Consider the following 22,924-nt stretch of genomic DNA (forward strand, 5'->3'; position numbering starts at 1 on the left):
GACTAGCATGGTGCTATCCAAACAGAAAGGACCTCCAGAAAAAAATAAAGAAACAAGCATGGTTGAGAATAGATGGGGTGGGGGGATGCCGGGGGAGGGAAGAGGTCAGAGGGAGGTACAGGAGGATGGCGCTGACTGGCGTCCAGGAGGGTACCGAGTTATCTAAACAGATGGGCATGAATATTACCATCTAGGAACAATTCCTATTGCATCCTACGTGATGAGTGAGGGTTGGTGCCCCAGCTGTGCCGGCAGCTGTCTGCCATGAGGCTTTATACCCAGCTAAATGGGAAATCTTTTCTGGAATTGATGAGCCATACCCAGGCAGCAGCCAGAGCTCTGAAGCTCCCCATCAATCACTTCACCTCTACCACACTCCTTTCCTTGAATTAAACAAACAAATACAAAAGGATCTGAACTTCACTAAAGTCCTTTCCCCTCCAGTTTGTGTGCCAGCCATACTACCTCTCAATCAAAATACTTTTCCTCTCTGTGAGATATGCAATTTCCAGTTGACATGTGTGGTATTTGAAATGAGGCAGTGTAGCAAACACAGTTAAATCAGATCTCTGGGAATGACCTTAATCTTTGAGGAAGAAAAGCACCCAGCGAACTAGTAATCTAGGTTCAGAGAATTTCAACATGGGAAGACCCCTGTGGATGCTCAGCTTCAAGCCTCATCATTTTACAAAGAAAGAGGGATCAAGGTCACGCCATGTATTGGCAGAAGGACTGACGTTGGAATTCAAGTGACATTACCAACACTTTAGGTCGGCTTCTGCCACTCTCTTATTAAAGTGCATGATATTAACAAGCTGCTTGTAAATTTTGGAGATTAATCCCTTGCTGGTCACATCATTTGCAAATATTTTCTCCCATTCTGTGGGCTCTCTTTGTCATGCTGAGTGAAGTCAGTCAGACAGACAAAGAGGAATATCGTATGTGCAGAATCTAAAACAAAATGACCCAAAAAACTTATTTACAAAACAGACTCACAGAGAATGAACTGATGGTTACCAGGGGAGGAGGAGATATGTGGGACAGACATGTACACACTGCTATATTTAAAGTGGATAATCAACAAAGACCTACTGTATAGCACAGGGAACACTGCTCAATAATATGCAACAACCTAAATGGGAAAAGCATTTGAAAAAGAATAGATACGTGTGTGTGTGTATTTATCACTCTGTTGTACACTTGAAAGTATCACAACATTGTTAATCAACTATACTCCAATATAAAACAAAAGTTTTAAAAAGTGTATTTCACCTTCTCTTTGAAGCCCATGCTGGTATATTCATGGTGCTGTGTGGTCTTTTGAGTGCTCATCTAAGCAGATATATGATATCTCACTGGGTGGCTTACACCCCAACTGAAAGCACTTTTGCCTTACTGTTAGGCTGCTTCCCATTTTTGCCTTTAGGATTTACCTGCAACAAACTTTTTATGTACCTCTGTATCAACTGGTTTGGTGCACATTTTGAGTCAGTTCCTCACTCTAAATTCCCAAAAGTAAACACTTTGGTTGTTGTTTTTTTTATTATAAAGAACTCTCTGAAATTCTATTTTATTGTAAGGACTATTCAAGTTACTGCAGTCATATACACAGAGCTGGGTTTATCAGACTCAGAATTCTTCCACACAAACACAAAAATACATACATGTGCTCAAAAGAAATAAAATGCCATATTTTCTCTCTTGGAGACAATAACTGAGTATGTTTGGATCAAAACTCTTTCCAGAGGCATATTCAAGCACAAGGGAAGAACGAGGCCTGTAAGGAATTTGATAGCTTTGGGTGAAAGGAAAGAATGGTGCAGACAAATGCAATGTGGCTCAGAAAAGGAACAAAATGTCTGAGGACCACATTTGCAGGGAAAGATCTAAAAGTAATACATATGTATAGCTTGACTCGGTTACAAAAAGGCAACTCAAACAGCCTTTAAGCTTGAAGTAAACAACAGAGTAGCAAAGAGACGCTTACTCTGTTTTGCATTTTATCCACTTGCTTAAAAATTAAAAGAAGGTTCTAGGACACATTTCCCTCTACTCCCCTGAGCTCGCTTCTTTAATATTAAACTTAATTGTTTGGCTTAAATAAGAAAGGAGGACGAGCAAGAGTCATTTTCTCACTCATGAATGAATCATATTAATATCTGCTCATTCAAGTCTCTTTCCTTTTCCCCTGCCCAACTATCACCTGAGAAAACAACACACAGTTATCGCTTCACTACAGAGTTTTACAATCTAACAAATATAGAATCCCTATTTCTTCCTTTTCTTTCCAATTCTCCTTATGGCCCGTGTGTAGACGGTGGGACAGGTTGGCCTGCTTCATCCTCAGTGGAGGAGGCAAGGTGAATGCACTTGCCTCATGAAATATGTCTTTTATATGACATCTGAAAAGCCTATCAATAGACGTATCATCACTCCATTCGAACCACCTGTATACTCAGTACATAGGGATTCATGACACCAGTCAGTGACAATTTTTAAAAAGTGAGATTCAACAATCCCATTTGACTTGTGTGATTCAGAGAAAGATTATAAAACAGCAACCCAAAACATTTCCATAGAAAACACATCAAGAAGCACCGTTTGTAAGCAAAATCATAAAGGGAAAAAACAGTTTAAGAGAGCAACCATGAAAAATAAAAAAAAATAGAGACAAATGTATTTGAAAAGGGCCCTACACAAATCTGTTTCATTATTTATGAAGTGGTTACAGAAATGAGAAATGAAGGATGACTTAGTACCTTGAGGCCATAATATTAAACTTTCTGTAACCCCAGAACCATTTTTCCAAACAAAATCTTACTTAGATGCTGAATATATAAAGAGAGTCAGAAAGGCAGAGTGAAAGTCAGTGTACATCTCCGTTTTCAACCTTAAAAAAAAAAAATCCTCTGAAATAAATACAATGCTCCTTCCAAACTCCAAGTTCAAGGCAAGGCCTTCCAAACAACGAGCCAAACATACCCTGAGATCCATTCAGGATCTAATGTTGAAAGTGTTAGCCCTACATAGAAGAAGCACCTGGAACCACTAATGATAACACTCAGCCGTACATGCAGGGCCCTTCACAATCAGCTCCACAGGGTTGGAGTTTTGAAGAGCCCCACTTCCCACCTGGGTTTCCCAGATGGCTCAGTGGTAAAGAATCCACCTGCCAATGCAGGAGACACAGGTTTGATCCCTGGGTTGGGAGATCCCATGGAGGAAGACATGACAACCCACTCCAGTATTCTTGCTGGGAAATCCCATGGACAGAGGAGCCTGACAGGCTACAGTCCATGGGATCACCAAGAGTCAGACATGACTGAACATGCACGCATCCCACCTGCTCAGTCTCATGGCCCATATACCTGTGAGTCACATCCAACATTTGAGAGCTCTAATTCTGTTTGTCTAAAACATCTTCCCCACACCTTTTATTCCATTTGATATACAATCAAATTTCAAATCAAATTTCAAAAATCAGATCCTCAGAGATGACAGCACATTTTGTCCCATTTGTCACTACTACAGGGATTAACATAATATTAGATAATCACTTAGGGAGTTTTCCCTCCGTCATTAGACTGGAAGTGCTACAAATATAGAGACTATATTTTATTCTTGGTATCAACACAGTGTCTGGCACACGTGTGTAAGTGTGTGTATGTGTGTGTCTGTGCTTAGTCATGTCTGACTCTTTGAGACCCCATGGACCATAGCCTCCCAGGCTCCTCTGTCCATGGGATTTCCCAGGCAAGAATACTGGTGTGGGTTGCCATTCCTTTCTTCAGGGGATCTTCCCAGGCCAGGGATCAAACCTGCATCTCCTTGTATTGGCAGGTGGATTTTTTACCACTGAGCCATCTAGGAAGCCCCAACTGGTGATGATAGTGGTCATGAAAACTCTTGAAGAGTAATAAAAACCAACATCTATTTAGAGTTCATTATGTGTCAGTCTCCGAGCTTAAGTACTTTACATCCATTATCTCATTTTATCCTCACAACAAGGTATTTCTTCTTTTCATTGCCATTTTGCAGATGCGCAAACTTTAACACAGAATTATTAAATGCCTTGACGAGTTACATGGATTCACCATGCTGGGACTCAGTTCACCCTAACCTAAGTAGTCAAGTACCAGAATTTGAGCAGTTAACCACTAAGCTGAGTGAATAATAAGCCAGAAAGCAAATCAATGCAAGACAAGACAAGGCTGGGCAATTTTAAGTATACGTTAGACCCATACATTCTAAGTCCAGCACAATGTTAAAAGTCTCCCTTTGAATCTTACAGCACTTCTGCTCTTTCTCTTCCTGTCTAACCATCCTTTCTATCACTGACTGGCCTTACACAAATTTGATGCCTTAAGAAATTTTGAAACAAACCGAATGCCTCTTCTCAACTCAAGAGTTTCAATATGTAAGCCCTATAGGAGACTCTGCATCTATTTAACCCACGGATGGATGGATGGATGGATAGGTAGGTGGGTAGACGATGGATCAGTGGATGAATGGGTGAATGCATAGACAGAGAGATAGATGAGTGATCTCATCTCTGCCACTCCTCAAAATAAAAGGCCCAAGTTTGGTAGAAGTAGCAAATGACATAAAAAAGAACAAAGACTGGCTTTGATTCCCAGATCCAAAAACCAATAACCTCTCTAAATATTATTTTCACTCTGGCTTTGATCTCAATGGTCATTTTGAGTTCAAAGCCCCAAATTGTGTATATTCATAGGTAAGTTATTGAGTTCATGATCTGATGTGAGTCACTCTGTCTTAAGTAAAATGCTAGCTCTGGTCCCTTCTGAAATTATGATGAAAGGTAAGATTTACTTGCAAGGATATCTATTCAGCAACTCTGTGGAACCTGCCCAAATGTTTACAATCAACATAAACACAAACCTCCTCTTTTCTGATTCAAAAAAAAAGAGAGTGATTGTGTGGTAACAAAAGCACAGAACAATGGATATCACATGCCCCTTAGGTAAGGCACTCTTGTACAGAACAAGCAGCAATTTTCAAGTACTAATGCTCTTGGCTGTCCTTGTCAATAGCTTCTAAGGATCTTTCTTTCTTGGCATTTAAAAGAAAGAAAGCAGCATACACACAAAAAAATTATTGAGAGTCTATTATTTGCTGTGCTCTGGGATTTTGACAATATTGTAGTCTATGAGGCAAGCACAGTCTCTGCTGTTATGGAGACTGTACAGGAAGTCCCCTACATACAAACCCTCATGTTGCAGACTTTCAAAGATGAGAACGTGCCCCTGTGTGCTAGCTGTTGTACAGTACTTTTCAAGATATTATACTGTCAGATTTAAAATGTTTTCTTTACTTTTGTGTCTGTTTGTTTTTTATGTATGTATTATTTGCATGAAAAGTATTAGAAACCTACTACACAAAAGTCCGTCTAGTCAAGGCTATGGTTTTTCCAGTGGTCATGTATGGATGTGAGAGTTGGACAGTGAAGAAAGCTGAGCGCCGAAGAATTGATGCTTTTGAACTGTGGTGTTGGAGAAGACTCTTGAGAGTCCCTTGGACTGCAAGGAGATCCAATCAATCCATCCTAAAAGAGATCAATCCTGGGTGTTCATTGGAAGGTCTGATGTTGAAGCTGAAACTCCAATACTTTGGCCACCTCATGCGAAGAGTTGACTCATTGGAAAAGACCCTAATGCTGGGTAGGATTGGAGGCAGAAGGAGAAGGGGACGACAGAGGATGAGATGGTTGGATGGCATAACCGACTCGATGGACATGGGTTTGGGTGGACTCCGGGAGTTGGTGATGGACAGAGAGGTCTGGCGTGCTGCAATTCATGGGGTCGCAGAGAGTCGGACACGACTGAGCGACTGAACTGAACTGAACAGAACGGGCATGAGTTTGAGCAAACTCCAGGAGATAGTGAAGGACAGAGAAGTCTGCCGTGCTGCAGTCTATGGGGTCGCAAAGAGCCAGACACAACTGAGCGACTGAACAACAACAGAACAGTACTACATAGCCCATTGTGTTAGCTGAGTAGCTAGGCTAACTTTGTTGGACTTACTAACAAACTGAACTTAAGAACACACTCTCAGAATAGAACTTGTTTGTCCATAGTTGCATGAGAAATCAGCTATGAAGAGTCAGCATCATGATGGTGCTCTAGTGAAGACTTACACTAATAGCCTTCACTTATTAGTGAAGACTTACACTAATAGCCTTCACTTATTAGTGAAGACTTACACTAATAGCCTTCACTTATTAGTGAAGACTTACACTAATAGCCTTCACTTATTAGTGAAGACTTACACTAATAGCCTTCACTTATTAGTGAAGACTTACACTAATAGCCTTCACTTATTAGTAAAGACTAATACATGGTTGATGTAACATTATGTAACAAAAGATCCCACGTTAGGGCCAGGAAGTCCACCACCGGGGACGTAACCCTTAGGTTCAGGATAAATAGGTACGTCCTGGGCAGAGAATGGAAGAGAACAGGATTCCAGGGAAAGGTTACAGACTGAGCAAAAGTGCTGAAGCTGGAATAAATAGGGAGTATCTAGGACTCTGAAGGAATTTCAGTGAGGTGGAAGCACAGAGAAAGTGAAAGAGAGGCAGGGAATTAGGTATCAAAGAAGGTTCATTATTTATCAACTGATCAGTTTGAATGCATTCAGCTCCTACCATGTACAAATTCCTGTGCTGAATCTTGGCAGAGAGTTAGCGAAACTTAAAGCTATGTATTCATTCAGTGTGGCTTTGGCCTCTCTTCCTTTCTTCCTTACCTCCGTGATCAATCTTCCACTGACTGTGACTCAGTTTATTTTGGGCCTATGTATCAACACTGTTTCTTTCCCAAGAAGCTTTGATATCCTGGGATAAAAGGAGTCAACTCTCGGGGCTTTCCTGGTGTTCAGTGCTAAAGAATCCACCTGCCAATGCAGGAGACATGGGTTTGACCCCTGGTCCAGGAAGATCCCACATGCCTCAGACCAGCTAAGCCTGTGTACCGCAAGTATTGAGCCTGTGATCTAGAGCCTGGGAGTTGCAACTGCTGAGCTCACACGCCACAACTACTGAAGCCTGCATGCCCTAGAGCCCGTGCGCGACAACAAGAAAAGCCACAGCAATGAGAAGCCCTCGTACCGCAACTAGAGGGGAGGCCCCACTCGCCGCAATTTGAGAAAAGTCCATGCAGCAACAAAGACCCAGCACAGCCACAGATAAATAAATAAATGAAGTTTTTAAAAAAGGAATCAGTTCTCTATGGAAATCAGACCTCTCTGTGCTGTCACAATTTTTATGGAAGCAGTATGATTTCATAAAAGCAAACAACAAAAGAAAAACCTTGAGGCATATCACCTAAGTATATGGTATGATTATTAATACCATATTTTTCTCTATTTACCCTCACTGTTAGTCTTGAGGTGATAAAAACATCTTATGCATAGAGTGCTTTATGTAGCATTTTTGTACAGTATTTTTTTTTTCTTTGACTTGAACCAGACACTCAACTTGGGGAGGCATTATTATAGGTGGGGAAACAAATTTAACAAGCTCATATATTTTCCCCAAAGACGATGTTAGTTAGTACGAAAAAAAGAAAAACAAGATTAGAACCTTCTCCCAGCCCCATATTCTTTCTTTTTATAAAGGTGTTACTCAAAAAGGTGATCCACACAACATCCGGTTAAAATACAGATCCCAGAGTCTTGTCCCAGAGCTGTCACTTCAAAAATCTCCAGAGCCCTCTAGGTTACCAAAGTGGAAATATGGAGGGGAAGGGAATAAATTAGAGGTTTGGGATTAACACAGAGCTTCCCTAATAGCTCAGTTGGTAAAGAATCCACCTGCAGTGTGGCTCAGAAGGTAAAGCGTCTGCCTACAATGCGGGAGACCCGGGTTCAATCCCTGGGTCATGAAGATCCCCTGGAGAAGGCAATGGCACCCCACTCCAGTACTCTTGCTTGGAAAATCCCAGGGACGGAGGAGCCTGGTAGGCAACAGTCCATGGGGTCGCAAAGAGTCAGACACGACTGAGCGACTTCACTTTCTTTGCAGTGCAGGAAGACACCACTTCAATTCCTGGGTCAGGAAGATCTGCTGGAGAAGGAATAGGCTACCCACTTCCATATACTTGGGTTTCCCTTGTGCTTCAGCTGGTAAAGAATCTGCCTGCAATGCAGGAGACCTGGGTTCAATCCCTGGGTTGGGACGATCCCCTGGAGAACAGATTAACATATACATGGTACTATATACAAAATAGATAACCAACGAAGACCTACTCTAGAGCACAGGGAACTCTACACAGTATTCTGTAATGACCTATGTGGGAAAAGAATCTCAAAAAGAATGAATGTATGTATAACTGAAACACTGTGCTGTCCACCTGAAACTAATGGAATATTATACACCCAGTCTACTTGAATAAAAATGTTTTAATGTAATAAATACTATTCTTAAGTTCGAAGACAAAAACTAGAAATAAGTTTACAACAGAAATTGAGCTTGCCTCCTTCATAATGATCCCCACCTGTAAGCCAGCACCACTGGCCCAGAATGTGCCAAACATCCATCCTCCTGACAGGGCTGTCTCTGTTCATTACTGGACAAGTCTCACCCTCTTCTTAGCAATTGTTTCTTTGTACTATATTATATGTATTGGGTTTTCTGGTTATAAGAGTACAATCTGGGCACTGAAAAACATTAGAAGCTACAGCCAAGCATAAAAAGCTGAAGTGCTATACAAAAGGCACTACCACTCCCAAAATAATCATTGTACCTAGTGTTGGTTTATTTTCTTTCACACTCTTTTGCCCTGTGCATACAAATGCATTTTTACACCGTTAGGATGGACTTACTGATCATTTGATATCCTAATTTTTTCACTCAGTATGATATTGTGAGTATTTTCCAAATCATCACACATAGTTAAAATTATTATTTGGAGGGCTCATTATTTACCAACTCATATTCAGAGTCTACTGAACTCCCATCATGTGTAAACCCTTGAGAGTTACAGACATAGGAAATTCAGATCATAACTTATAAAAATTTTTTAAAAGATTAGGTTAAAAAAAAATCCCTTAATCTCGCAGAACCTATTTCCTAATATCTATAAAATAATACCATCTCAACAGGGTGTGAGAGAATTGAGATAATACCTGTGAAATGCTTAGCATTTAGTATGTAAAAAGTAAGTAGTAGTTTCCTTAAAGAAGTATACATGTGGAAAAATCATGAATACCAGGAAATAGACATTAAAATGGACATTTACCAGGACTGGAGAGAATGTGAGAAGGGAGAGTTTACTACAGAGTGGAAGCTTGCTACTCCAAGCGTGGTTCATGGTCCAGCAGCATCACCATCACCTGGGAGCTTGTTAGACGTGCAGGACTTCCAGCCCTGCCCCAGACTGAGTCAGAATTTATATTTTAACAACAATGCTGGGTGATATGTATGCCAATTAACATTTGAGGAGCACTGAAGCTAGGCAGATTCTTGGTGATTGGCAAAAATGAGACACGCTGGGAGATCAGGGCAAAGGGCATTCCATGGTTGGGAAGAGCCAAGAAAAGGAGGCTCAAAGCCAAAATACTGAAATGTTCCTAGCAGGTACTTTATTTAAAGCAATGGGTTGCTCGGGAGTGCAGTGAAAGATGAAGCTGGACTTATAAACCAGGATATTATCCATGGTCTCAGATTCTAGAGGTTTTGCCCTTATCTCTCCTCTGGTCTCACGCCTTCGCAACTCTCCCTCACAAGTTCCCTTTTTCAATATAGCTACAATCCTATAAACATACAAATTTTAAAGTGTGAGAAGCTGACCAGCTGGAACGGAAACTGAAAATGTATATTCCAGGCTCCACTCCCCAACCTCTTTAAGGATAAATGAGTGAGTGAAAGTCACTCAGTTGTGTCAGACTCTTTGTGACCCTATGGGCTGTAGCCCACCAGGCTCCTCTGTCTACAGAATTCTTCAGGCAACAATAATGGATTGGGTTGCTATTTCCTCCTCCAGAAGATCTTTCTGACCCAGGGATCAAACCCAGGTCTCCTGCACTGTAAGCAGGCTCTTTAACATCTTCAAGGGTGGAGACCTAAAACTGACAGTTTGAGGACCACTATTATTATCCACCATCTATCATAAGGACATTATTTATATGGTAGCCACAATTCAAAAAAAAAAAAGCCTGTTATACAGAGTGAAGTCAGAAAGAGAGAAATATCATATATTAACACATATAAATGGAATCTAGAAAAATGGTATTGATGAACCTATTTGCAGGACAGGAATAGAGATGCAAACATAGAAACAGACTTTGAACACAGCAGGGGAAGGAGAGGGTAGGATGAATTGAAAGAGTACCATTGAAACATATACATCACCATACGCAAAATAGATAGCTAATGGGAAGCTGCTGTTTCACACAGGGAGTTCAGCGAGGTACTCTGTGACAACCTAGAGGGATGGGATAGGGTAAGGGTAGGTTCAAGAGGGAGGGGACCTATGTTTACTTATGGCTGATTTACACTGTTGTATGGCAGAAGCCAACACAATATTGTAAAGCAATTATCCTCCAATTAAAAATAAATTTAAAAACACAAACAAAAAGAATCTCTTTGGAATTCCATTCCCTAACTTTAAAAGGAGCACTAGGAATTCCATCCATACGCATTCCTTAAAAATGAAGATCATTATCTATGTTCTCTGTATCCCTAATACCAAAGGCAGAGACTGGGTGTTCAACAAGCTTTTGTTGAATGTATAAATGCATGAATGAACCAATGACTAAGGAGATAATTCAGAGAGAACTGAAGAAAACAATGATGCATGTAAGTCATAGTTACATTTTCATAATAAAAGTAATGAGCAATAAAATTAACTGTACTCATGTTCACAAAGAATAAAACACAAAACTACCTACCACTAACCTGTCTTGAAAAAAAAAAGACTGACTTAAAATTGACCAACATCCAACCAATAAAGACTTCTTAGAAAATGAAACCTTTCCACTCTGGATGAAAAAATATTTTGAAAACAGTAGTTTACAAAAGATTGATAGCTTGAGGAATGCTGGATATTCCTCTATAAAGCATGGCATGCATCTAAATGATATATTAACCAACTTTAGAGTTGGGGCTCACTGCAGGACTGTCGGAGTTCATTAACATGACATTCTCCCTACCGTTCAAGGAAAAAGAAAAGAATTATTGATGTTATTGGGAGTTTTCTCAAATAATCATCTAAGAAATTAACAAATATGCAGCAGGTGGAAATTCAAAGAATTTGGTATGTGTTAGAGCAATGAACAGGCTTCCCTAGTGGCTCAGACAGTAAAGAATCCACCTGCAATGTGGGAAACCTGGGTTCGAACCCTGAGTTGGGAAGATCCCCTGGAGGAGGGCATGGCAACCCACTCCAGTATTCTTGCCTGGAGAATCCCCATGGACAGAGGAGCCTGACAGGCTATAGCCCATGGGGTCACAAAGAGCCAGACACAACTGAGCAACTAAGCACCGCACAGCACAGAGTAATGGACAAGATAAGGGAGGAAATATTTCTTTACATTAACAATGAGAATTGCATAGAACAAAAGGGAATTCAAGTCACCATACTGAAATAGCTCACTTCAAATGTTGATAATGGTTATGAAGCAGTGTCAACACCCCATTTAAGCAAATGGAGCCTATGTGAGACCAGTCTCTGGCCGTATGTGTCAGGATGCTTAGCTTTGCAAAGATAAGAAAGATGCAACTCAAACTGCTCAAGGAGAAAGAAGAAAAGAAACCAGAAAAATAACTCACATTTCTGAAAATTGCAGGTTTTTTCTCTTTATGCAAATCTTTTTTTAAGTAATGGCAAAGCATTTCTTTCTTTGGCTGTGCTGGGTCTTACTTGTGGCACGTGGATCTAGTTCCTGGACCAGGCATCAAGCCTGGGCCCCCTGCATTGAAAGCATGGAGTCTCAGCCACCAGACCACCAGGGAAGTCCCTTCTGGCTCCATACAAACCTTGATTGAAGCGTCAGACAATGTCCTCAAACCACAGTTCCGGGTCCTGTCCTATGACTGCTCTCCAGCTTGGCTTAACTCTCAGACTCCATGTGGTACTGAGATGACTGCCAGTAGCTGAAGACTGCCAAAGTGTCCAAGGTTCAAATCCAGCAAGAAATGAGCTTTTCCTCCCAGCAACACCTGAATTAAACAACATTGCCCATCATGAACTAATTACCTGGGTGAGAGTAGGGGGAAATTACACTTTGTCCTGTGCTCACACCCGGATGAAGCACTGTCATCATAGAGATTCAGTCCTCTCAGACAGCAGGCTCACAGCTTCCACCTCTGGCATCCAGAGTAGAGCCCACCTAAAAGTCAAGGACCAAAAGCAGGGATGAAAAGAGTTTCCCAGAGAAAACTCTAGGTTTCATGATCAAGGAGGAAGAAATGGATTCTGGCCAGGTGAAGAGAACAAATACACTGCTGTTGCTCAGTCGCAAAGTTGTATCTGACTCTTTGAGACCCCGTGGACTGTAGCCCGCCAGGCTCCTCTGTCCATGGGATTTCTCAGGCAAGAATTCTGAAGTGGGTTGCCATTTTCTCCTTCAGTGGGTCTTCCTGAACGAGGGATCCAACCCTCGACTCCTGCATTTCCATTATTGGCAAGCGGATTCTTTATCACTGAGCCCCCTGGGAAGCCTGAGCAACTACGTACTAAAATGGTATTCAGGTGACAGCTTTATAGGCCATATTGACAACAGTTATCCCCTGGCATTATATTTGGCGTTGGTGGTTGAAGGATGAGACCAAGTGTCTGTCTTTTGTGGAATTACAGAGCATCATTCTCTACTGAGAAATCTGAATGCAGTTCAAGAAGCAACAGTTAGAACTGGACATGGAACAACAGACTGGTTTCAAATCAGGAAAGGAGTATGTCAAGGCTGTATATTGTCACCCTGCTTATTTAACCTATATACAGAGTACATCATGTGAAATGCCAGGCTGGATGAAGCACAAGTTGGAATCAAGGTTGCCGGGAGAAATATCACTAACCTCAGATACTCAGATGATACCACCCTTATGGCAGAAAGTGAAGAAGAGCTAAAGAGCCTCTTGATGAAAGTGAAAAGGGAGAGTGAAAAAGTTCATTTAAAACTCAACATTCAGCAAACTAAGACCATGGCATCCGGTCCCAGCACTTCATGGCAAATAGATAGGGAAACAATGGAAACAGTGACAGACTTTATTGTTTTGGGCTTCAAAATCACTGCAGATGGTGACAGCAGCCATGAAATTAAAAGATGCTTGCTCCTTGGAAGAAAAGCTATGACCACCTAGACAGCATATTAAAAAGCAGAGACATTACTTTGCCAACGAAAGTCCATCTAGTCAAAGTTACGGCTTTTCCAGTAGTCGTGTATGGTTGTGAGCGTTGGACTATAAAGAAAGCTGAGCACTGAAGAACTGATGCTTTTGAACTGTGGTGTTGGAGAAGACTCTTGAGAGTCCTTGGACTTCAAAGAGATCAAACCAATCCATCCTAAAGGAAGTCAGTCCTGAATATACATTGGAAGGGCTGATGCTGAAGCTGAAACTTCAATACTTTGGCCACTGATGCAGAGAACTGACTCATTTGAAAAGACCCTGATGCTGGGAAAGATTGAAGGTGGGAAGAGAAGGGGATGACAGAGGATGAGATGGTTGGATGGCATCACTGACTTGATGGACACGAGTCTGTGTAAGCTCGGGGAGCTGGTGATAAACAGCAAAGCCTGGCGTGCTGCAGTCCGTGGGGTCGCAAAGAGAGAGGACTGAGCAACTAAACTGACCTGAACTGATTCTCTACTGCTTAAACTTCCTGAATGGTCAGGACAAACTGAAACACAGCAACAAATCTTACAAGCTTCAAGACTTGGCCTCAGTTTCTCTCATTGTTCTCCACATTCCTACTCTACAGTCTACAACACTCAACTTCCTTTTCCTTGAAAGCATTCCCATCTCTCCTGTTCTTGTGTAAATGCTGGTTTTTGGTTTTTTTTTTTTTTGCCTGACATGCCTCGCTCATTCATTCTGTCTGCTCCAAACCCCTCACACACTCCACCCATCTGCTGGGATGAGATTTATCCATCACTCAGCCCTCCCTACTCAAGAAAGCCTAAGTTGAAGGGGGAGTGGAATGGATTGGGAGATTGGGGCTGACACATATACATTATCGACACCTTGTATAAAATAGATAACTGATGAGAACGTATGATGTAGCACAGGAAACTCGGTACTTGGTGGTGACCTACACGGGAAGGAAATCCCAGAAATAAGGGGATATATGTATATGGTAGCTGATGCACTTTGCTTACAGCAGAAACTAACAACACTGTATGTAAAGAAACTATAGTCCAATAAAAATTAACTTTGAAAAAAGGAAGTCTAAGTTTATGATCACCTCTGCTATCTTCTCCCATAATGTTTAGTGCTTCACATTTAATACCTCTGATTCCAAAGGAAAATAAAGCTCCAGGGGAAAGTATTAAGTGCTCAGGAAATATTCATAGATGAGTGGATGGGTAGATGGATAGATGCATGGATCAAAGTTTAAAAAAATATACTGAAATATTCTAGCTCTACTAACTTATACATGCACCTATAATATTTATATGTAAGTTGTATATTTTCTGCATTCAGTATTTATTCAAGGTCAATTCTGTGCCTGCTATGGTCTGAGGCGCTGGAGATACATCGGGAAAACAGATAAAAGCAGTGTAAGGACAGACAATAATCATAAATAAGCAAAGGATCTAACATGTTAGAAGGTAGTAAGTTCTTTAGAAAACATCCAGCAACTTAAAGAAGTTGAGAAATGCTGGGATGGCAGAATAGAGTTTTTAACAGGATGGGCATAGCAGATGTTCACTGAGGAGGTGACATCTGAGCGAAGATACCAAGGAGGGGAGAGCAGAGCTGAGCAAATATCTATCAAGAGGGCTGCAGGCAGAGGCACAGCCAGAGCAAGGGCCCTGAGGTGAGCACAAGCCTGGCTCAACACAGGCTTGCACTGACCTGAGTCACAACCATTTTATTACCATGAAGAGCAAAAAGTACTTTCACCTAATTGCCAAAAGATCATTTCTAAAGTTTTTATTTTTAAAGATTTCTTTGATGTGGACCATTTTTAGTCTTTACTGAATTTGCAACAATATTGCTTCTGCTTTACATTTTTGCTTTCTTGGCTTCAAGGCATGTGGGATCTTAGCTCCCCATCCAGGGATCGAACCCACATCCTCTGCATTGGAAAGCAAACTCTTCACCACTGGACCACCAGGGAAATTCTTCATTCTTACTTACTTTTAATTATTTAATTTGGAAATAGCACAGATATTTTTTACCACAGTAGGCAGACTTTATAACTCAAGAACTTTTTCCACTCAGCCAAAAACTTAAAACAGGAATATGAAAAAAAAACAAAAGCATTTTCATCCAGTGTGTGCTGACCTAAAAATGTTCATTTGCATTAACTTTATTCATATGACAATTTAAAGGGCATGCCTTAATCACTCAAAGAGGAAAATGCTTACTAAAATGTAGGAAAATCATGTCACAGCTATGAAATTTTCTTTTTATTACTGTTTTAATAACTGCAAACTTCAACAGGTACCAACAATTATATTAATATTACTATTAATGCCTATTTTATTCATTAGAAGTTGAGAAGTATCTAAACAGCTACCTTGAATATTTTGTTTTATCTCTGATAATGATAAGCTTTCATATTTGCCTTCTTCCCATCTGGTTTGCTTCAATAGAATTATAACAAAAGAGTACAACAAACTTAATCACATAAGCCATGTGTCTAAGACCAATACCCTGTTAATGGGAATACATTCAGGCTCCTCATATTTCCAAACTTGCTTAAGAGTTATTTACAGAATAAGCCTCTTCCTGTGTTCTAAACTTCCTGCAATGGGTCCACTAATTCTGAGCAAAGCCATCTCTTGCGCTTCCCTGATGGCTCAGCAGTAAAGAATCCATGTGCAATGCAGGAGACTTGGGTTCTCCCCCTGGGTTGGGAAGATCCCCTGGAGGAGGGCGTGGCAATGTACTCCAGTATTCTTGACTGGAGAATTCCAGGGAGAGAGGAGACTGGAAGGCTACAGTCCCTGGGGCTGCAAAGAGTGGGACACAACTGAAGCGACTTAGCACACACGCACAAAAACATCTCTTTTGAAGACGGAAAGAACACATCAAACAGCAACAATAACAGTGATAATAAGCTCGCATGTACTGATGCTTACCCTGTGCTAGGCACTGTCAATTATTTCCTCTAATCTTCACAACATTCCTGATAAAAGATGTACTGTTTTTATTCTCACTAGACAGATACATAGTCCCCAGAAGTTACTCTCTAGGTGGCAGGACCCTGTGACACCAAGGGGTCTCTCTCTCTTGACCATTATGGATTAAATTTGGCTAAGTATGCGACCAAAGCAGGATTGGCCAGACTGTCCCTCCTAGGAAAGATGACAGAATTAGTCTTTCAGTTGGCTGGAACCTCCTATAACCTGGAGGCAGAAAAGCAGGGGAGGACTCTTGCTAAGAGAGTAAATGAAGCAGAGATGGGAGAGAGTGCAGAGAGAAACGGACTTCCCTGGTGGTGCTAGTGGTAAAGAATCCACCTGATAATGCAGGAGACATGAGAGATGCCAGTTCGATCCCTGGGTGGGGAAGATTCCCTGGAGGAGGGCTTGGCAACCCACTCCAGTGTTCTTATCTGGAGAATCCCACGGACAGAGGAGCCTGGAGAGCTACAGTCCATAGGATTACAAAGAGTCGGACATGACTGAAGTGACCTAGCATGCACGTATGCAGAGAGAGAAGAGAAATACTTGGCTTTGGTTGTTGATGCCTTTCTGGTACCTGTTTCCATTCTCTCCTGAGGCCTGACCACCACTCTTGGGCTCAGGATCTGTACACCACATGGATTAAGCCAGTGGTCCCCAAAGTTTTTGGCACCAGGGACCAGAAAGAAGACAATTTTTCCAAGGACCAGGGTTGGGGAGGGGATCATTTCAGGATGATTCAGATGCACTGTTTATTGTGCACTTTATTTCTATTATTATTATGTCAGATCATCAGGCATTAGATCCTGGACATGATCTTGCATATCCAAGTCATTACTCTACATCCAATAGGGTGCATCAACACAGCACTCTGAGTAATAATAATCCCCTTCAAATCTGACTGTTCTTGTTCAGTTGCTAAGTTGTGTCTGACTGCAACCCCATTGGCCAGGCTTCCCTGTCCTTCACCATCTCCCAGAGTTTGCTCAAACTCATGTCCATTGAGTCAATGGTGTCATCCAACCATCTCATTCTCTGTCACCCTCTCCTGCCCTCAATCTTTCTCAGCATCAGGATCTTTTCCAATGAGTTGACTCTTCGCATCAGGTGGCCAGTTTTGGAGCTTCAGCTTCAGCATCAGTCCTTCCAATGAATATCCAGGGTTGATTTCCTTTAGGCTTGACTGGTTTGATCTCCTTGCTGTCCAAGGGACTATCTATCAAGAGTCTTCTCAAACACCACAATTCAAAAGCATTAATTCTTCATCACTCACACATCTGTACATGACTACTGGAAAAACCATAGCTTTGACTATATGGACCTTTGTCAGCAAAGTGATGTCGCTGCTTTTTAGTAAGATGTCTAGGTTTGTCAAATCTAAGACTCAAGGCATTATGTTCTTTCAACACTTTTTCCAAAATCTGATACCAAAAACAGTTTTCTCATCTTTCATACACAAATACTTCTTTAGTCCTTACCACGCACAGATACACCTCATTACTTCTGCTTTCATTGCATGCTATAGTTTCCCTCTGTAACATGTATCACAACTATAATAAAGCAATTGTATACAATTCATTTATTTCTCATCTGTCTCCCTGCTAGACTATTAATTCCATGAGAGTAGATTGAGTATGTCTAAAGCAATAACTGGCATAGAAATTTTTCATCAAATAATTAATCCTCTTTCCCTCCCCCTTATCCCCATTTACAGGAGCTCAGAGAGAGTAAGAAAGCTACAAGTGCTTACATAACTAGGACGGAGCAAAATGATGTAGAAATCCAGCTCTTTCTAAAGTGTTTTATTTTTCCACCGCTTTCAGTATCCCCCCAGAAATGTCCATGTGGCTTTTAAATTACGCAAAATTCCCCTTGCCAACAGCTGTAATATTTCAGTAGCCATTTAAGGATATTAAACTTAACATAATATTTTTGCAATACAAGCAGCATTGCAAAATAATCACATTTATTTTCACCTACAAAATAAAATCCCGCTATGTTAATACCTAAAGATACAGAGCAAGAATTAGGTATATTAAAGACCACCTCCAGGGCACAGATTATCTTGAAGCATCTTTGAAAATCCTCTTTCAAAATAAGAATAGTTAAGCATATATTCAAACTACTTTCTAAATATACCTCAAAGAAAGACCAACAGGTGGCCTCCCTGCAGCTCAGTCTAAAGAATCTTCAGGCAGTGTGGGAGACCTGGGTTCAATCCCTGATTGGGAAGATCCCCAGGAGAAGGAAATGTTAACCCATTCCAGTATTCTTGCATGGAGAATTCCGTAACACAGGAGCCTGGTGGGCTATAGTTCATGGGGTCGCAAAGAGTCATGTACAACTAACATTCATTGATTCAAGGCCAACAGGGTAGTCTCCTTAAAATCCCATGTTGTTAAGACATTTAACCTCTTCTCTCAACTTCTAGTATTTTAGGTTGTTTTTGGAGCCTAATGTGGTAGGATAAAGGAAATGGGGAAATTGAAAGGACTTGGAGGGAGTGAACGGTAAGAATTTTTCAAATAAAGAAAACATCCTAAAAGATCTTGCCTGACCTGCCAGTGTTCCAAAACTGGCAACCTACAAGACAGACAGAAATAGGATGTGGGCTAGTCCACTGTCTTAAAAATAAAATATATACCTAATATTTACACAGAGCTGATTTGAAATAAAAGTTTTGATTTCTTGCTTCATTTGAAAAAAGTCTGAGTTCTCTTTAGATGGGACTCTTGCCCTCAAACTTGCTTGATTCTTTTCCAGACTTCACTCACTTATAAAATCAGCTGGATGACATATAATTTGATTTTGATCCCTCCAAAATCTGAACTGACAACTCTCTTCCCATATTCTCAAACTCCAGCCACACTGGTTTTCTTTCATTTCCATTAACTCATGAAGCTTCTTCAAAGATGTATCCGTCAGTGTTTTCTGAGAAAGCAGAAGTCATTCTAAATATTTGAAGCATAAAAGTATTTAACACAGGGAATTAGAATCAAACTTTTAAAAGGCTTGAGAGCAAAGATTAGGAAAATGGCTGGCAATATTTAAGAAATCAGGAAGTGACAGAATCATAAGAAACCACCCACCGTGGTAGCAGCCAAAGAATCAGTGATTCTCAGGACAGCATTTAAAATCTGCTGGCCCAACTCTCATCTGTAGTCTGATTAAACTTACAGGCAGTGCCCAGTAACTGCCAGGGAATAAAGGCTTCTCGTTCTCATCTGTATTTCAGATCTCTCACAGCACCTTTCTTTGTTGAAATCTATATATTTTTTTTATTTGGCTGTGCCAGGTCTTAGTTGTGACACGCAGAATCTTTTCGCTTCCCATGTAAACTCTTGGTTGTGGCTTGTGGGATTGAGTTCCCCAACCAGGGGTGGAGCCCAGGGCCCCTGCTTTGCGAGCTTGGAGTCTTAGCCACTGGATCACCAGGGAAGTCCCTCATTGTTAAAATCTACCTGGAATCCTGCTGGCAGGGATGTCTGAGGGGAAAATTATCCATCCAGGCTTCTGGTCTTTGTTCTTCAAAAGAACACCAAGGCCAGCAGGGACAAAAACGGAGTACAAAAAAGAATTTCCAGCACACTATCACCAGGCCTTTGCCAGTACACTTGCTTTGGCTAGAATGCTCTCCCCACCCCATCTTCAGATCAGGTCAATCAGCTTGGTAAGAAAGAATTAGGATGGCTGAGGAAGGACCTCAAAAACTCCACTCCTCCGTAAAATCAATGACAACAGCGGGGAAAATGATCAAAAATAATATTTTCAGACTCTAGAAATTAACCAAGGTCTGTTAACAATCCAAGGTAAATTTATATTCCCCCAAAGTAGTTGAATCTCAGTTTTTTAAAAAATGTGAACTTTGAGGTTTCATAATTTGCCCTTCAGCCATGCCCTTCTAGATTTTCATCTCAGCATTGAAAACTAACAGCCTCACAGTTATGGCCACCATGAAAACCAGCAGCCAAGTAGTCAACTAAAGAGGAAAAAACAGGTTTAAATTTTCCTTAAAAGCCTGATTCCTGGAAAACTGTCATTATATGACTTATCTGCAAGCTCCTTGTAAACCCTCACTAACAACACTTGTCTTTAATTGACCTAAAACTCAGAGCTTGCCCAGTACAAATAGTCTTATCTCTATGGTGTTTGTCAAAAAAAAAAAAAAACACACACTGGCAATTATTTAACACAGCATCTGCCTGGTGAGGTAATAGTAGTTGGGGAAAAAAATAAGAAATTGACTGAGAAGTTTAAAAGAGAGACATGGGCAATTGCATGTCCATGAAAGGCTTTGAGCAAGACCATCCCCAATACAAAGAAATGCAAAAAGGCAAAATGTTGCCTGAGGAGGCCTACAAATAGCTGAAAAAAGGAGAGAAGCTAAAGGCAAAGGAGAAAAGGAAGGATATACCCATTTGAATGCAGAGTTACAAAGAATAGCAAGGAGAGATAAGAAAGCCTTCCTCAGTGATCAGTACAAAGAAATAGAGGAAAACAATACAATGGGAAAGACTAGATCTCTTCAAGAAAATTAGAGATACCAAAGGAACATTTCACGCAAAGATGGGCACAATAAAGGACAGAAACGGTATGGACCTAACAGAAGCAGAAGATATTAAGAGGAGGTGGCAAGAAAACACAGAAGGACTATACAAAAAAGACCTTCATGACCCACTTAATCCTGATGGTGTGATCACTCACCTAGAGCCAGACATCCTGGAATGGGAAGTCAAGTGGGCCTTAGGAAACATCACTACGAACAAAGCTAGTGGGGGTGATGGAACTCCAGTTGAGCTAATTCAAATCCTGAAAGATGATGCTGTGAAAGTGCTGTACTCGATATGACAGCAAATTTGGAAAACTCAGCAGTGGCCACAGGACTGGAAAAGGTCAGTTTTCATCCCAATCCCAAAGAACGGCAATGCCAAAGAATGCTCTAAGTTTTGCACAATTGCACTCATTTCACATGCTAGCAAAGTAATGCTCAAAATGTTATAGATTATACTCCATTTAAAGTTATTATAGGGCTTAACCTGGTGGCTCAGTGGATAAGAAACCACCTGCCAATGCAGGGGATATGTGTTCAACCCCTGGCCCAGGAAGATTCCACATGCCAAGGAGTAACTAAGTTTGTGCTCCACAACTACTGAGCCCAATCTCTAGAACCTCTGAACCCCAACTACTGAGCAAAACGAGGAGAGAACAACAGAGGATGAGATGGTTAGAGAGTATCACTGACTCTATAAAGACTTGAGTTTGAGCAAACTTCAGGAGATAGTAAAGGACAGGGAAGCCAGGCATGCTGCAATTCATGGGGTCACAAAGAGTCGAACACTACTTAGTGACTGAACAACAACAACAAAGCAAGATGAGAAAGTTCTAGAGCTCTGCTGTACAAAATCATACTTATATAATCAAGACTCTAATGTATACTTAAAAATTTATTCAGGGTAGATCTCATCTCTGACCACACACACAAAAAAATTTAACTTAGATAAATAGATAACCAACCTGATCAGTTTTGCCCTTCTTTTGATGGGCCAAGAAGAAAAACATTAATAGGGAAATCCCAAGGAAGTCTTCAGTTGGAGGATAAAATGAGAAAGTAACATGACCCGGGGGATTAACAGAAGTGACCAGGACCAAAATATGCTTAAAAAGTAGTCCAAGTCTTAAAGAAATTACACAACCAATTTAAGCCTACTCATATGAGCTGTTAGTTTTTAAAATATCTAATGAGTACAAATAGGCAATTCACTAAACTTCACATTGGTGAAGTGAAGTGAAGTCATTCAGTCGTGTCCGACTCTTTGTGACCCCATGGACTGTAGCCTACCAGGCTCCCCTGTCCATGGGATTTTCCAGGCAAGAATACTGGAGTGGGTTGCCATTTCCTTCTCCAGGAGATCTTCCCAACCCAGGGATTGAACCTGGGTCTCCTGCATTGTAGGCAGACGCTTTACCATCTGAGCCACCTGGGAAGCCAAATTGGTAGGTAGAAAAATATTCATTATACAACAGTCTCATGTTAATTACATAAAGGTTTAATAACTCAAATTTCACAAGCTTCTGCAGTGCTCACCAAGTTCTAGCTTGCTGCAGAAAGTCTGTACTTTGTTCTTTTTGCTGCCAGTCAATTCTAAAGGAAATCAACCCTGAATATTCATTGGAAGGATGGATGCTGAAGCTCCAATACTTTGGCCACCTGATGCGAAGAGTCAAATCACTGGCAAAGACCCTGTTTCTGGGAAAGACTGAAAGCAGGAGGAGAAGGGGACAACAGAGGATTAGATGGTTGGATGCCATCAGCGACTTGATGGACCTGAGTTCGAGCAAGCTCCGGGAGTTGGTGATGCAGGACAGGGAGGCCTGGTGTGCTGCAGGCCTTGGGGTCACAAGGAGTTGAACAGGACTTAATGACTGAACAACAACAATCATATTAGAATAGATCTGTTAAGTAAACATACTTGTAGAGTTTAGGATCATTTACAGTTCTGGGAAGCAGGAGCTTTAGTGCATGATGTGTTAAGGTATAAAGCCACAGAATTAACAGTTGAAGGCAAAGTCTATGCATCCTCCCATATACCATGGCATACAAAATCTAGAC

General features: G+C 41.0%; 1 non-coding gene across 1 annotated transcript; it reads right to left on the reverse strand.

Moving 5' to 3' along the window:
* Window positions 1-22,226: 22,226 nt before the first annotated feature.
* Window positions 22,227-22,298, reverse strand: TRNAC-ACA (transfer RNA cysteine (anticodon ACA)). Its single transcript has one exon. It is a non-coding gene; the product is annotated as a tRNA-Cys (tRNA).
* Window positions 22,299-22,924: the final 626 nt, after the last annotated feature.

Source organism: Giraffa tippelskirchi, chromosome 9 (assembly GCF_054371585.1).
Source record: "Giraffa tippelskirchi isolate mGirTip1 chromosome 9, T2T-mGirTip1v1.2.pri, whole genome shotgun sequence".
NCBI lineage: Eukaryota > Metazoa > Chordata > Mammalia > Artiodactyla > Giraffidae > Giraffa > Giraffa tippelskirchi.